Below are 15874 nucleotides of genomic sequence, written 5' to 3'. Positions count from 1 at the left end.
CAGTCTCGGGCGACTGTGTGGTCTACAAGGAGTTGGTGTTTGGCTCCTCTGCTATTTATGCCAATGCCCTTCTGTGCTGTGCTCATGTATTATATATATATATATATATATATATATATATATATATAATAAAGGGCCCTTGTCTGGCTAGCCATTAGTAAGTCTGACAATCCTAGCATTAGTTCCTAATTTGTTTGTTAATGCTCCTTCCCACTAGCTATTGCAAACATTCAGGGAACAGACATCTTCACACTTTATTTCAGCAACTTAGACATGGATTTCTCTTTGCTGCAAAAGGCTTTAAAAAGAGCTTAATGTTTACAATTAGACACCACCAGCCACAGACAAATCCCTTGTGTGTTCTTTACACACTAAGTCTATGAGTACGATTCTGATAAGTCTTCCCTGAGTTAGAAATTATGTCATTTATACCTAATCTTCCTCACTGCACATCAGCTACCCAATTGCAGAGAGGATCACCAGCACCACATTTTTGGAAGAGTCATTGAGGATCTCTTTTAGAGTATGTGAGAATTCCACTTTTCATTTTCACCATTTTTTACCAAGGAGGAACTGAGAACATCCTGACAAGCTGCATTAAGTTTTGATACAACAATTGAAATGTGACTGATAGGACATTGGGATGTGTGGTGCGAATTGTTCAGAGAATCGTCTGGGTCCCATTTCCCTCCTTAGAGGTAAAGAAGCGCGCGTATGTATATATATATATATATATATATATACACACAGGATTCATTGGAGCTGAACTGCTAAGATATAAAGGATGAATTTGAAAAAATAAAACTATAAAAACAAACTGCCCAAAAATTTCAACACCCTCTAGGTGAGTTAAAACTATTTTGAATAGTGAAAGTTGCATCAATCCACCTGCCAAACTTGCAAGCAAACTGGTTTTACTGAACAGTTTTCAGCAGCACATCTTTAATAATTTTATTAGAGGATTTAAACTTGAGATGGTCCTGTTCTCAGACTTTAAAAGCTTACAGAGCTGAAGGGAACAGTTCAAACTAAATATAAAAAATTAGGACCCATGTGCAGCACAGCACGATCCCATCTGGACCAGGGCCTTTCTCTCTCTTTTAATCTCTGAAGAGTCTCTGAACTTCTCCTTGATCAAAGTTTACAGAATCTTTTGCAAGAGCCACGTTTTTTAATTAAACTCCCCCTCAATGTAAATACTCCATGTTAAAACATTAAAAATAAAAACTTTAGCTCAGATAGTTTAAAGTCAGTCATGCTGTGCATGGGAATTGGATTTTGAGGCTTACTCTTGTGTGTCTATTTTATTGCTCCTGTGTTATAACCTCAGGGTTCAAACTGACATAGCACTAACTAATTATGTTCTTGACTGATTTTGGAAGCCATGGTTTATGGTTTGGATAAAGAGAACAACAAAGCAAAACAAAAATACAGTCTCACGAGTTTATCCAAGTTGTCACTGACATATAAACAAGTTTTTAATTGTGTAGCTTTAAAAAATCTGAAGGTGGTTAATAGTCTTTAGTTTTGTGAAAACAAGCATCATTGGTAAGTGGAGCAACCATGCCAGCTTGAAACAATTTAAATGAGTAAATATTCCTGTAAATGTGAACTTGTGTTCCCTGCTTATTATTTACCTGATGAAATTGATAGCCATTGATTAGGTTTTAAATAGAAAGAAGCCTATTAGGGTGGCACAACAGAGATGTGGTTAATGTTGTTGTCTCACCGCAAGAAGATGGCAGATTCACCTCCTGGACTTTCAAATCAAAATATCTTCTGAACAAAAAATTTTAGTTATACTTTGAAAGAAGTCATTGGTTGTTTATCTACAACTCATCAACATTTAGAGTCAGCCCATTCAAGATGGCCAACACAGCAAACTGACATTAGCCACTACAAAAATTGTTATAACCACATTATGGGATGTGGTAGTATCTGAGAGGCATCTCCATGATATACTCTCAGCACTAAAACATTTAGCTAGATTGCAAAATATTGAATGATAAGTGCAAAAGGTATTTTATGAGGTTTGACCAAAGCAGCCATAACTGCTTAAATGGTGGACGATAAACTTTCCTTTAAAGAATGTTTGGCCTTTAATTCTTTCTGATCTGAACTTTAGCTCTTTAGGACATTTAATAGTCCTGAAGAAGGAAACACAAGTTGCAAAGCATCTGAAAAAAAAGAGCTATTATTTTATAAAAAAAAAAGTTTTAACTGTTTACCTGTCAACACTTTTAGTAGTCTCTTAAGAAACGCTATGTTGAAATCACATTTATTAACACCAGTTCAGCCAGTCCTTGTAAACTTTGCTCAGTTGGACAAAACGCTGCAACTTTTTCACCAATTTAACCAGTCGCTTTCACCTCCTACCCATTCATCAAATATTACATCGGAAATCTGTGTAAATTAATTTCTTGAAGTATTACATATAAGTGGTGGAAAAGTGTTTTGTACTGCATGCACCATTGTGTTTAAATAAAGACAGAACACGGCTCTTGACGAGCACTTTTCTACCATAAAACATGCCCAAGAATGGTCGGGTGTGTACTTTTTCAGTCTGCTAGACTATGAGCCATCTAGAAAGAATGACAAATGGCAAAAAGAGCATTTCCTCTTAAATGGTGTTACCTTAAATAAAAGGCAACTTGTCAGAGCGATCTAAAATATTGTCTCAATAACAGCTGACAACATAAATGTACAACTGAGACAAAAAATAATAAAATACCAGAAATCATCTCCTGGTTCATACTGATCCTGCAATTCAACATATTCAGCACATTCAGTTCAATTTAACACATTTGGACCATGATATAGAAAGAGACCTTCTTTTTATTAATGATCTGGTAAAATTTGTAAATGTACTTGTTTTTGCCATTTTAAAGAAGAAACGAACAGGTACAAAACAGTAAAATTTAGATTACAACTTTCTGAAAAATAAACTGTTGCAAAACTCACACATTTTAAGCCACAACAATCGCAAATAAGATATATAGATGTATCACCTGCACAGTGACCACATTTAGACTCAAACCTGTGAGGTGTGTTTACTTACTGTAGTGGGCAGAACAATGGGAGTTGGTTGGGACCTGCTAAGCTGAGATGTGTCAAACATTTTACATATTTGTTGCTTCCATCTTAATCACTTGGCATAGCTCACCACAAAAAGTTGGTTAATTCAGAGTTCAAATGGCTCTTCACTTTGTATTCATTAGGAAGAGTTGTTTTGAAGGTGAAAAAGAAGGCTCCTTTTGGTGAGGTGAACCAAATTAACTAAATCCTTGAAAGCTGCCAGAATTCTCATTTCTAACTGATGGGCAGGACTTAAAAATTGTACTGCAGCCAGCATAAAAGTGAGCAATCATTCTTTGAAACTTCAGTTTTCACGTTCTGGATCTTTCTTTAGTTATAATACATCTCGATGGTGTAGACAAACCAACAAAAAAGCGAAGTCATATCCCCACCTCTAATCTAGCCTATGACCCAAAGGCATCATTTTGTGTTTACATTTCGCACCCAGCGCATAAGCTTCTTGTGCATGCTCTACACCGCGTTTCCTGTTTCCTTTTGTCTTTTCATGGCAGCCTCACAGCACTACATACAGGCTTGGCATAGCTACTATAGCATTTTGGATCATTTTTAATGTTTTTCTATGTGAATAAGGACATGTCTAGAAACTATGATGTTTATTAGGATATTTTTGAAAAATTTTTTCCTTAGACAAGTTCTAAAAGAATGTATAGGTAGTTATTTAGTATTTACATTTAACCCTCTTGCGGCCTTCAATTCAAATTGACCTGAAGTTAAAAGGGTTTCTTTACTTTCTCTGTCACTTTCTCTTTTTAGGGTTTCGGGAGGGTTAACACAACATTTTAGGGCTTCTTACATCAAACAAAATGCGGTTTCCAATACCAGAAATGTGAATAAGGTTTCCTGCCTAAAAGCAGATCTGTGTTTTCATTTATTTCCAGACTAATTGCTCACAATGATTTAATCTCAATGGCCGGCTCAATAATAACTTAGTAGTTATTAAGTAGGAAAAGGGAATGAAGGCTCTTTGTAATTTGCACATGTTTAAAATCATTGCAGCTAAAATTAGATTATATCTTAATGAAATAGTGACCTTTGCAGCTGTTTGTAGCAAGCTAAAAGCTTAGTTATGCTGAAGTTTTGGGTGGACAGTGTGATGTGGCAGTATACCCCATCCCCACTTAGGCCAGTTGAATGTCTCATGATAACTTTATTGCTCCGAAGCATCAGTGATATCACCTAAATTTAAATGGCAGTATATAACAGAAAAAAATCATTTAACTGTGCACTGATCCACCAGAACATTAGGAGATTTTGGACTGAATATAATAAATCACAAATCATGTGTGCATATTTTCCCAAAAGGCACTGTATGTTATAGTACTCCAGCAAGAAAGAGCAATTATTGGTTATCTCTTTATGGTACTTACATACTAGCGTCATGCTACCTCCAGACTTCCCAATGTCATGCAAGTGGTGATTAAATGGACCTAACTTAAGCACAAGGTAGTAGGTCCAGCAGGAACAACAACAAAGGTACTGAAACATCAGGCAATGGACAAGATACACAGAAGCAAACAGTCAATCTGACAATAAACTATAAAAAACAGGAGTACTTAGTAGCAGGTGAAAACAGGGGAGTTGATTACTGATGAAAAACAGGTGTATGTGTCAGTGGAGATGGAAGGAAGGACAAGTGAAGAGATCAAATTGCAATAAACACTGCAAGAGCAGCATAACCAAAACTACCCAGGATATACTGTAACCAAAAAAAAAAAAAGAAGCTGACCCCAATATTATGATACTCATACACACCCTCTGATCACCATCCCATTCATTTAGTTGGGAGGTCACAATGCTTGGCTTTGCAAAGCCTCACCTGCCTTGGAGTTTTGTGTCTAATGCATACTTCACCTTAGGCTACATAGCAGTCCTGAGAAATTGGACTCAATTTCCAAAGCCTTATGTTGGACACTCTTCAGAACTATAGACACTTATGTGTTTTGTCCTTCTGAGCTTATCCTACAGGCACCTGCCAAAGTATTTTCTGAACCCAGCATTTGTCTCACCAAATGAAAAAAAAATGTTTGTATTTGCATCTTCACAAATGTCCTAAAAAAATAATCTTGGTCTCTTTTTTATCATTTTATCATAGTGCCTCTGTAAAAATGATTTTCGCACTTTGGCAGAAGCTTTCTAGAGGTAAGCCCAATCCCTACACAGGATCTCTTTAGCTCAGTCACATTGACCATTGGGTTGTTGGTCACCTCTCTCACCACGGCTCTTTTCCCTTAACTGCTAAGTGTGATCAGGCAACCAGTTCTTTGGAAGAGACCTGGCTATGCCAATCTTTTCACATTCAAGGATCATGAAGCCCATTGAGCTCTTAAAAACCCTGAGCACAACAGATGTTTTTTGTAATCTTCCCCAGATTTGTGCCTTGCAACAATTCGGTCTGAGCTCTGTAGGCAATTCCTTCAACCTCATGGTTTGGATTTTGCTCTGATTGTCAACTAGGAGGCCTTCTAATGACAGGTGTTAATTTGATTTAGCACAGGTGAAATCTAATCAAAGTGTTGAAACACCTCAGCAGACATCAAGAGAAATGAGAGCCTGAGTTAAAAAGTGTTGTTGCAAAAGTTTGAATACTTGTGTAAATGTTTGTTTTTACATTTTAACAAATTTACAAAATTGTATAAAATGTGCAATTGTAGAATGTACATTACTGAGAAAAAATGAACTGAAATGATTGTAGGATCATGCTGTAACATAAAATGGCAAACAGTGAAGGGGATCTGAATCATTGTAAATGGGTTTACCATGGAAGAAACTGGACAGAAAGATACCACACTAATCAATGATCTATACTAGGCTCAAAAAAGAAAAATTGTTTTACCTTCTAAACAACAGAGAAAAATAAAAGAAAATCAATTTGTGGGGGTCAATACAGCCATTTTTATGGTTGATGGGAAAATAAACAATAGGATGTGAAGTTGAAAGAAAAATTCCTTATTTCAAAATGCTTTTTCTAGTTGAGCAGAGAGAGCAGTATGATAAAACTCTATAACTTGGAATAAAATAAGAATTTTGTGGTGATTGTACTCCAACATCAGCAAGCAACAAATGCAAACAAATCAAAACAAAATAACATCTCTTTTGACCTTGTAAATGCTACCCAAACAAAATGGTGTACTTTATGATTAAGGTCATTTTCATTGAGATGATTTGTTAAGAAGCAAATAAAATGTAAGGATTGTTTTAATTTATTATTATTATTATTTCACACAATTTGCAGTCAACTTTCTATTTCTATATTAATATACAACATGTGTTATGGCCACCTGCTTTTGTCCTGGAGTTAGCTGATTCCCAATCTGTCCTAGGAGTCAGCTGTCATCCATACATCCTTCAAAAATGTTCAAAAAAAGGTACATTAACTTGTTGTTTCAGCTGTACTTTAAAATGTATGGGTATGGCACCTTGAACAGTAGTACATTTTTTATGTTTTGTTTGCTTCTTAAATGTGAAAAAGGTGAAATAAATGGTACAATAGGAGTGAAAAGCCAATAGACTTTTTTAAGTGCATTCCTGTTCTCATATTTATTTGCTGAAATTCATGTGAGTTAACTAGAAGCACTCAAACCTCTGCCAAAGCCACAACATGATGAAAAAATAGTGCAATCTGGATCATAAACTGGATCAACAAACAAAATTTAATCCATTATTTATTAGTTTTTACCTGATCTTTGCAACCAGACAGGCAAACAAACCAACAAACACAACTGGAAACAGAACTTCCTTGGCGGAGGAAACAAAAGGGTCACATGTAGGAGCAGAAACACATTTTTAACAAAGGGATGACCTGACCTTTGACCCCATGAACCTTGAAATCAACAGGCATCACCTTTGACCTAAGATGTGTCTAGCTGTGCAGTTTAATTTTCTTCTTTTTTCTTTCAATTTCTTCATTTTACATGGATACATAGTTAGAGCACATGGTCATGTGAGCTTGACCTTTGACCCTGACACCTTGAAATCAGCAGTGATCACCCTTGATCCACAAGGTGTCCAGCTGTGGAGTTTAACATTCCTGTTATACAGCTGCAGCATTAGGGCACAGGCTGATCTGTGACCTTAACCTTTGACCTTGAACTTTGATCAGATCACTATCAAAATTAAACCACTTGTTCCTTGCACCATGTTTGATGTTTTCTGAAACTTTCATGGAAATCCATTGATAACTTTTTGAGTAATCTTGTGTACAGACAGACAAACAAGCAGACACTACCGAAAACATAACCTTCGTGGCGGGGGTAATTAAAGAAATTATAAAAGACCTTTGGTCAAAATGGAGGATTTTACTTAACATTGAAAACCATAGACTATAGCCTATAAATCCATCCATTCATTCCTTTTCTGTACTCACTTGATCCTGTACTGCACATGTGTCCAACTCCTTTTCTCAGGGGCTGCTCTTCTGCATGTTTTAGATATGTTCTTGGTTTAAAACACCTGCTTTAAATCAATGACTTGTGGACATGTTTCTGGAGAACTTGATGATTTGGTGTTGAAGTAGTTAAACCATTTGAATAAGTTGCGTTGAAGCAGAAAACCCTAAAACTTCCAGGAGAGAGGCCCTTGAGGTCTGGAGTTTGACACCCCTGCTGTATTGAGTCCTGGTTTAGCTGGTGCCTCTCCAATAGTCAATGAGCAATATATAGCCTATTTAATAGAATAAATATTTAATAGATAAAAAATTCATCCCATTATCAATTTTCTTTACTCACTTTTTCATGCAGAATCATGGGTAGTTCCTGTCTCCTGCAGTTATTAGGTGAGAGGTGGAGGACACCCTGGACAGCTTGCAAGTTCATCACAGGGCCTCATGGAGACAAATGAGACAAGAAACCACTTACACTTTCACTCACACCTAGTAGCATTTTAGAGTTACCAATTAACCTGACATGCATATTCTGTGGAAGGAAACTGGAATACCCAGAGAAAACTCATGCGTATATTACAAGGAGAAAACATGCAAACACCACAAAGAAAGGTTTTAAACCTGCAACCTTCTTGCCATGAAGCAACAGCTCTACTCACTGATCACTATGATGCCCTACAGATTAAACAATAAAAAATAAAAAGACTATTAAAATGCCAACATTTGATTGGCACCTAAATGCAAGTGCACAGGCTTGACTTTTAACTCACTATGGAGCAGGTTATGAATTCAGCCTCTGTTACCATAGAGATCCTGCTGGTTTTTTTAAAAAAAACCTTTTTTGTGATACAGAAAAAAATCACTTTCAGCTCAGCATAGCTGGCTAAGCCATTAATCTCACTTATTTTTTGTGCTTTCAGTGTTTTCTGTGTTGAGAAGTCAGAAGACTAAAAATAGAAGGCAGGGCAAAGTCATGGTGCTAAATGTGACATTATTTATTGTTTTAGGACTTGAGCTGGCTGACGTGAGTTTTAGTGTTTTGGTGAAAAGTAAACTGCAAAGTGAGATATAAATCAAATCAAATATGCTTTTGTAACAGTGGATACATTTTTCTTGTGCTACAAGTTTCTACCCTTTAGAGACAATTGATGATGATGATGATGATGATGATGATGATTAGGGGGAGTATAATTATGCTTTGGCCTCAGGCTGTTCCTTTTCTGGTTGTTTTGTTTTGTTATTCCCACTGGTGCCAAAGGCAAAAGGAAGTTGCATTTTTTTTTGTCCTTAGTTTGCCTGTGTCTGTGTGTGTTTGTTTGTCTGTTATCAAAATACTTCATGAACCAGTGGATGGATATTAATGAAACTCACAGAGAGTAATGATTGTATTGCATTTACAACTAATTAACTTTTGGAGTGAACCACATTCAAGATGGCCACCACTGCTACGCCACCTTATCAAACACAAAAATGGCTATAACAGTTGATGTTACAGCTACTGAGTTAAATTTTGGTGTGGTAGTACCTCGGCATCATCCAAATTGTATATATAAAGCATTAATACATTTTGTAAGATATTGCAATATTGCATGAGATGGTGTATGAAGTCATTTACAAGGTTTGACCAAAACAGCTATAACTCTGTCTCTTCTCATCATAAGATGATCTTAGTTTAAAACAATGGCATGAAAGGCAACCGGTGATATGCATTCCTTCAAGGAATGCTAGGCCTTTGTTAATGTTAATATAATTATTTTTAAATGATTATGTATTATTAGAATGAGCTCAGTCAGTTTTATGGAAAAACGTGTATATAGACAGTCGTCCATCTCTCCATGTACAGTACGAAACCCCAACATGACCTCATAGCAGAATATCGAGGAAATAACAACACATTTAGAATTTATTACTGAGGCATTTGTCGGGATTTGGGTTTTTGGTTTTCAGTTTGTTGTTTTTATGTTTTTATGTTCTTTCTGTCTTTGTCTCTTGTGTCTGTGTTTGTTTCCTGTCACCACTCATGACTCCTCAGTCACTCATTCATCTGTTTACCTGTCACACCCATCTCCACCTGTCAGCAATTATTATCATTCACCTGTTCCCACTTATCTGACTATCCTCTGTGTTTAAAACCCGGTCATTTCCTCCACCACTCTGTCAGATCATTGTTTCGTTTGTCCTCATCCCTGGTTGCTGTTGGATGTTCTTAGAGTTTTTGTTCCGTCCTGTTCCCATGTTTCCTCCATGTATTTGGATTTGGTTTGTTTGTTTTGCTGCCACGTCAGCTTTTTGTTTTCGTTTTAATAAATTAGTTCCTTTTAGTTTCAAGTATGAGTTTGGTCTCTGGGTTCGCCTCATGACAGCATTAGGGCAAATAGTATCATTAATGCACTTCACAATTAGGTCAGAGATACACTGGATGTTATCCATGGCATCTGTCCAATCCAGCACTCTAATCCAGTACACCTGCAGAATTGCCAGGAGTGTAAACTCAGCCAAAGCATCCAACATGTAGTGGTCCCACAGGTTAAACTGCAAGAAAAGTGTCAGTATTATTTATGTTGCAGTACAGTATGCAGCCCATCAATATTGCTTTAGGACATAACTTGACCACGTTGAAACAGCTGACTCTCTTATAACCTGTAACTCAGATCGCTCTTAAATCCTACCTGCATTGTTAGTCCCATCCATGTGGCATGTTGAGAGATATACTGTCACACAGCAACAGCAGAGAGTTGTATCTTTCCTGTAGCAGTGAGGAGTCTTCATGGAGGGTCAGTGGGGTTACTCAACACAACAAACAGCTGACAGATTAATGAGAGGAAACATATGCTCCTGACATTGGCTTATGCACTTCATCAAGTGGTCCTACAGATTTCAAAGAGGTTTATTTATTGCTGCGTGGGGAATATGCTCCTTTCCTTCTATGAAATATTGAACACTTCTCAGAAACCTAACTCAATGGCAGTACTCTGCTGTGACTAACAGCAGATCTTTCTATAGTTGTACAATATTAGGCACCACAATATTAATAAAAAAAATCTTTATATGAGATTGTACTAACTTAAATACATTGAGAAATCTTTAAAGTGGTTTCATTTATAAGTTACAGTTAAGTAGTTATTAAATGCTTTAAGTCATGCCTTTTCTTTTAACTAAAATTTAGAAATATTGCATAAAGACAAAAAACATCATAATACACAAATACTCACTGGACTTAGCACTTCAAAAGTTGTTTTTCTGAATGTTTCAGTGTTTCTGTGGTTCTGGAGTCCTTAGGGAATTTCTGACTTTGCATGTTTTCTTTCAGCGGAAGGAAACTTAATTGCTTACTGCTGAAAAGCACAAATGAAATGTGAATCAAACATTCCTAAACATGTGCTGCACCTTTAAAGACCTGATACAATTCAGGTTCACGTCATGTACTATTTTTTAATAGTCATACATTTTACCTTTATCTACAAATGCATTCAGGCTTTTTAAAGTTGACATTTGCAGGGAAGTTCTATAGGTCTGATGAAGTTGCCAGCAGCTCTGTTCCAATCATAGTAACAGCTCTGTCCAGTCCAAAGCTAAACAGCACCTGTTAATTGTGCCTCTGTTCAGAAACCATGGTGTCTGTGTCACAAAATAACCACCATCAAATGCAATAGATTCCTTTAGGTCACAAAAGGAGGGCACCAACTATACTTCACTCATTTTGGGTTTCATAGTCTCAAAATTTCTAATTTTTCAGGATTTAAACATTTTTATTCATTCATTCATTTTCAATACTCAATCCTGTTCAGGGGTTGCGGAGAGTTAGTGTTTATCTCTACTAGGATACATCCTGAATAGGTCACAGTACATCGCAGGGACAACACAGAGATACACAATTATGCACACTCTCTCTCACACACACACACACACACACATTTTAATTGGATCCTCCAGTTAATGTTCCCATGTATGTTTTTGACTGTGGGAGAAAATCTGAGGACCCAGAGGAAGCCCATGCATGAGGAAAACATGTAAACGTCTTGCAAAAAAGCCTCAGCCAAGTTTAGAACTCAAGACCTTCTGCTGTAAGATGACAGATCTAACCAGCTGTTTCCCTACGCAGTCCTAAACATCTTCCTTCTGATTTAGATTAACTAAGTGCTAGGGTTCAGCCTACCCATGCCTTTGTCCTACCTTTCCTCCCTTATTCATTTCCTTCTCCCTCTAGGTGGAGCTGTGAACAGGTTGAACCACCGCGCTACATTTTCGGGTTCCAACTGACATCCAGTTTCCAGCCATTTGACATGTGTCATCTTACCTGATAAGATCATCTCTGACCAGTAGTTCAAATTTGTCCTCTGTGGAGGACATTTGTAAACCTGAAAATCTCCCACCCACAGCATACTACTGAATTACCTCCTTTTGCTATCTAAACAGAACATTTAGAGCTTTTAAAGGATACCAAATGTGAAGAGGTGGGGCTAATTACCTTACAAAAATTGGGGAATCTTAAAACGATTGTGATTGGACAATATTTTTTTTCCTGGTAATCAGGAGAGTACAGTGCCTGACTGTACTGTCAACTCAGTGAACTAGAGGCCCCAGTTTACATTATTTTGTATTTCCCAAATGCTCCTTGAAGAAATTGTTCTTGTTCTTACCTGTGGTTTTCTGCTCCTCACTAGTTATTTCCTCCATTGTGTTGATGATTGAAACCTTGCCTCCTCATGAGCTCACTGTCTCTGAAGAATTTATCTCAGTCTGAATGTTTCCCTGATACTGATCTGTTCCTGCAAAAAACTTCATAAACACTTGCCTGCCTGCCCACTCTCCGCCAATGTCTTGCTTCTCTCCTCCTTGATCTCTTGGATCATTACTCCCCTCTTTGTTCTTGGAAAAGCAACAAAAAACAAAGTACATATTGTAAAGGAACACCTTCAACTTTTACACTTTGTTTCAATTCTTGAGTCAGCACTATTTGCTGAGATAGTTCTTATAATAATTATTGTTATGTTGTTGCTTCATCAAAATTTTCAAGAAACATTTAAGGCATGTATCTTTCATCCATTCCTTTTCTATACCCACTTGTTCCTGTTCAGGATGGTGGGGAGCTGATCCGTATCTTCAGAAGTTATTGTGAGAGGCAGGAAACTCTGTGGGCAGGTCACCAGTCCGTCACAGGATACATGTATGTTCCACCCTGTAATTATTTTTAGAATTTAAATGGTATATTCATGCCCCATTTATTATGCTAAAACCAGGTTATTAAAATAGTTTATTATAAATGTAAATGTGCAGGTGTTTTCCTAAATCAAATTTGATGACATTTACATTAGAAAATATCAAGCAATACAATTATTAGGCTGAAGAAGAAATAACCCACTTATGACTGCAAACAAACAAAAAAAACAAGAAAATGTAAAAAAAAAAAAAAAGTAAATACTGCCTTTTATACAACCCCTAGCTGAGCCTCTGCCTGATACAATATTACCTCCAAAGTCTTTTCTTAAGCCCTCTTCCCTGTGATGGGCAATCCTCCAGAAGTCTGCCTCAGGGTAAAACTTAGGGCTCGTGAGAACCATGGAGCATTGGGGGTCTTCTTGCCTAAGCAATGCATCTGCTGATGTCTCTTGAGTAAGAGCAATATCATTTATTAGATTAACCTAGCTTGATTTGCTTCTACACAAGAGAAAAAGACAAAATGGGTCTAGGACTCTGTTAGAAAATACTTCCAGCTAGACATTTAATCACATTCACTTCAGAAATAACTGTCTTTGTGAGCTGTCAGTTGGACAGCTTGAGAAAAATGGGACTAGTAGCTGGCTTTGTCCTGCTAAATTTGTCTGGTGGATTAACTTCTAAACTCGCCAAGTTGTGTGAACTGAACAAATTAAATTTATTCAGCAATTAAATCATGTTCAGAGACATAATTTCTTCTTCATTTTTATTGCTGCAGACTTACTTTTGTAATGATCTAAACTGACAAAAAGCTGATGTTTTCTTGCATAAACTGTACAAGAAGTGTCAAAAGAACCATGGTAACCACACATCTGTGGCAATCTGCCACTGTTACCTGTTTCTGCAGCAGGTTCTTATTATCCAGTTCCAGGGCTTTTAAGGCAGTCACAGAGAGCAGTTCATTGCTGAAGCATTGAGTGTCTTGGGTAAACGGTCTCAGCCAGAAAACAAGTTTAAGAGATTCTGAAAGTAACTTACCTGTGTCTGTCTTCTGTATACCTACCAGTAATGCTGTCTCTGCTCACCACCCTGCCACCTGAGAACTACTTACCTGATCTGGTAATCTGCACACCTGCTGAAGATCTGCAAACTCTGTGTTTCTTCCCTAAGGCCTACCTGCTGGCACTACACCAAGGCCTGCCTGTCATCTACAAACCACCACCAGATTCATGTCAATATCCACCGAGGAGAATTGGGAACCATGACCGATCACCACCTGCAAACTACTTACCTGCACCTTGTAAATATGTCGCACGGTGGAAATCTGCTTTTACTTTTTAAAGTGTGGTTTTTATTGTTGGGTGTTTTTGTTGCATGTTTTTATTTTTCTATCCATTTGCATGTTTGTATTTTTCTATTTGCATGTTTGTATTTTTTTATCCACTGTAGACTGAGGGCTAAATTGCTGATGCCAGCCACCTGTGCGGGGTGGGCGTGCCGAGAGGCAGCATATCCGGGACCTGCCAGACGTTGGCGGTGGATTTTAAAGGGCAGAGGACTTCACATTGACAGAGAGAGGCAACCGGGAAGGGGGCTCGTTGCAGGGGGCTGCGGCCCCGAGCGAGCAAGTGGTTTGCACCGAAGGATCCAATCAGTGGGACGACGTGTCGGATCGACAGCGGGCAGAGGGGGAACTCTGCCCTGGTCCGTAAGTAACGTTCCACTGATTGTCTGCAGAGACCCTTTATAGTGTAAATAGGACATCCGCCTCTCGGTGATCGCTATTCTGGCCCAGGTGTTTTGTCCCAACAGGATGCCTGGGGGGTGACGCTTTGCGTGGAGCGACTGGAGTGAGCTGCGACGACCGCAGGAGGCGGTGGAATCGGGGCGGTGACGTCGGACTGGACGGAGCGCAGCATTCGCTGTCCCAATCGGATTCCGGGGATGTTGCCCTTGTAGGACCATTTTAGCGTGTTCAGGACTGGGACATTTTAATATTTTTTTATTGTGTTTTTATTTTCATTTAAAAAGAAAACTGAACATTTTTACCCCTTTTGGGGAATAAAAATCCTGATCGATTGAACTGTCCTCCCTTGGTGCTGTTGAACTGTTTTCCTCCTCGTTGTCTGGGAACCTGTGATGCCCAGCTGCCATTAAGCTTGGTGCTACAAATACTCACCTGGGATTCCTGGAACCGCACCTCCGAGCCCGCACCCTACCACCTGTCGTAAGCCTCCACGCTACACCTGTAGTCAGCTCTGTCTCTGAACCTCTAGCAGCTCAAAGGACTAATCATTCTACCCTCCTTTTCAGATCCTGTTCCCCTTCCCCTTCCTGGCCCAAAATAAATCTTATTATTTTACGACTTGTCTCCCATGTTCTGTCCGCCTCCTTGGGTACTCACGTTTGGCTAACACCAGAAATCAATGTCTCAATGTCAACATCTATGTCTCTCGCTCCCTGACAGTCCTCTTAATACGATGAGCAGACAGAAACACAGTGTAAAAATTAAGCCTTAAACAACACAACATCAAACTAGAACTGCAAGCAGTTATCAACGGGTTCCAAGCCCCCACGCTCCGCCCCTGTCTGCGCACTCCGATCCCGGCGAAACGCCGGCGTGGCTTCGCCGCCTCTCTCGGCGAACGGGCCGAGTCAAAGCTCGCCAGGACGGTGCGTACTCAAAGGCGCTTCGTAAGAAGCAACGGTAGAATTTGTGAAGAAAGCTCGGGAAGGAAAGGCTAACTGTCATTTGATACCACACAGAGGCAAAGAAATAAATTCATAAAAAATTCATTATTTATTTGAAAAATACAAAAATATTCTCAGATGATCAAGTCTACATCTGTAATGATATGCATTTATCTCCATGTCTCTAAACAAAATGCTTTTCCAATAGAAAATTGTTCAATGCGATTTTATGGTATACTTGGTCAAGTAATTAAATTCATAAAAAATCAAGAGTACATAAAAGAATTACCAAAATATTCTCAGATGATCAAGTCTACACCTGTAATAATATGCATTTATCTTTATGTCCCTAGTTCCAATTCTGTTTCAGTAAAAAAATGGTAACTGTAATGTTATACCACAATGAGCGAAAAAAATATTCATAAGAAATCCATAACTCTTCCAAAAATTACCAAAATATTCTCTAATAACCATGCCTACATGTGGAATAATATTCTTTTATTTCTATGTTACTTGATCAAACACATTCCTTATGAAAAATTGAAAACTTCA

The 15874-nt window shown here is 38.1% G+C and overlaps 1 protein-coding gene across 2 annotated transcripts in view; it reads left to right on the top strand.

Annotated features, from left to right (window-relative positions):
• LOC108235824 (urotensin-2 receptor) overlaps positions 1-15673 on the top strand; it is an 85501-nt gene extending 69828 nt beyond the window's left edge. Inside the window, exons 4-5 of one of the 2 annotated variants that reach the window (XR_001808586.3) lie at positions 13802-13931; positions 14081-15673. The gene's annotated coding sequence lies outside the window, so the exon portion shown is untranslated. Of the gene's footprint in view, positions 1-13801 lie in introns of both variants that reach the window. The other variant, XM_017416067.3, reaches the window with a different exon arrangement.
• The last annotated feature ends 201 nt before the right edge of the window (positions 15674-15874 follow it).

Source organism: Kryptolebias marmoratus, linkage group LG17 (assembly GCF_001649575.2).
Source record: "Kryptolebias marmoratus isolate JLee-2015 linkage group LG17, ASM164957v2, whole genome shotgun sequence".
Taxonomy (NCBI): Eukaryota; Metazoa; Chordata; class Actinopteri; order Cyprinodontiformes; family Rivulidae; genus Kryptolebias; species Kryptolebias marmoratus.
The sequence above is the reverse complement of the archived record's forward strand: the minus strand, read 5'-3'. Positions and strand labels throughout refer to the sequence as shown.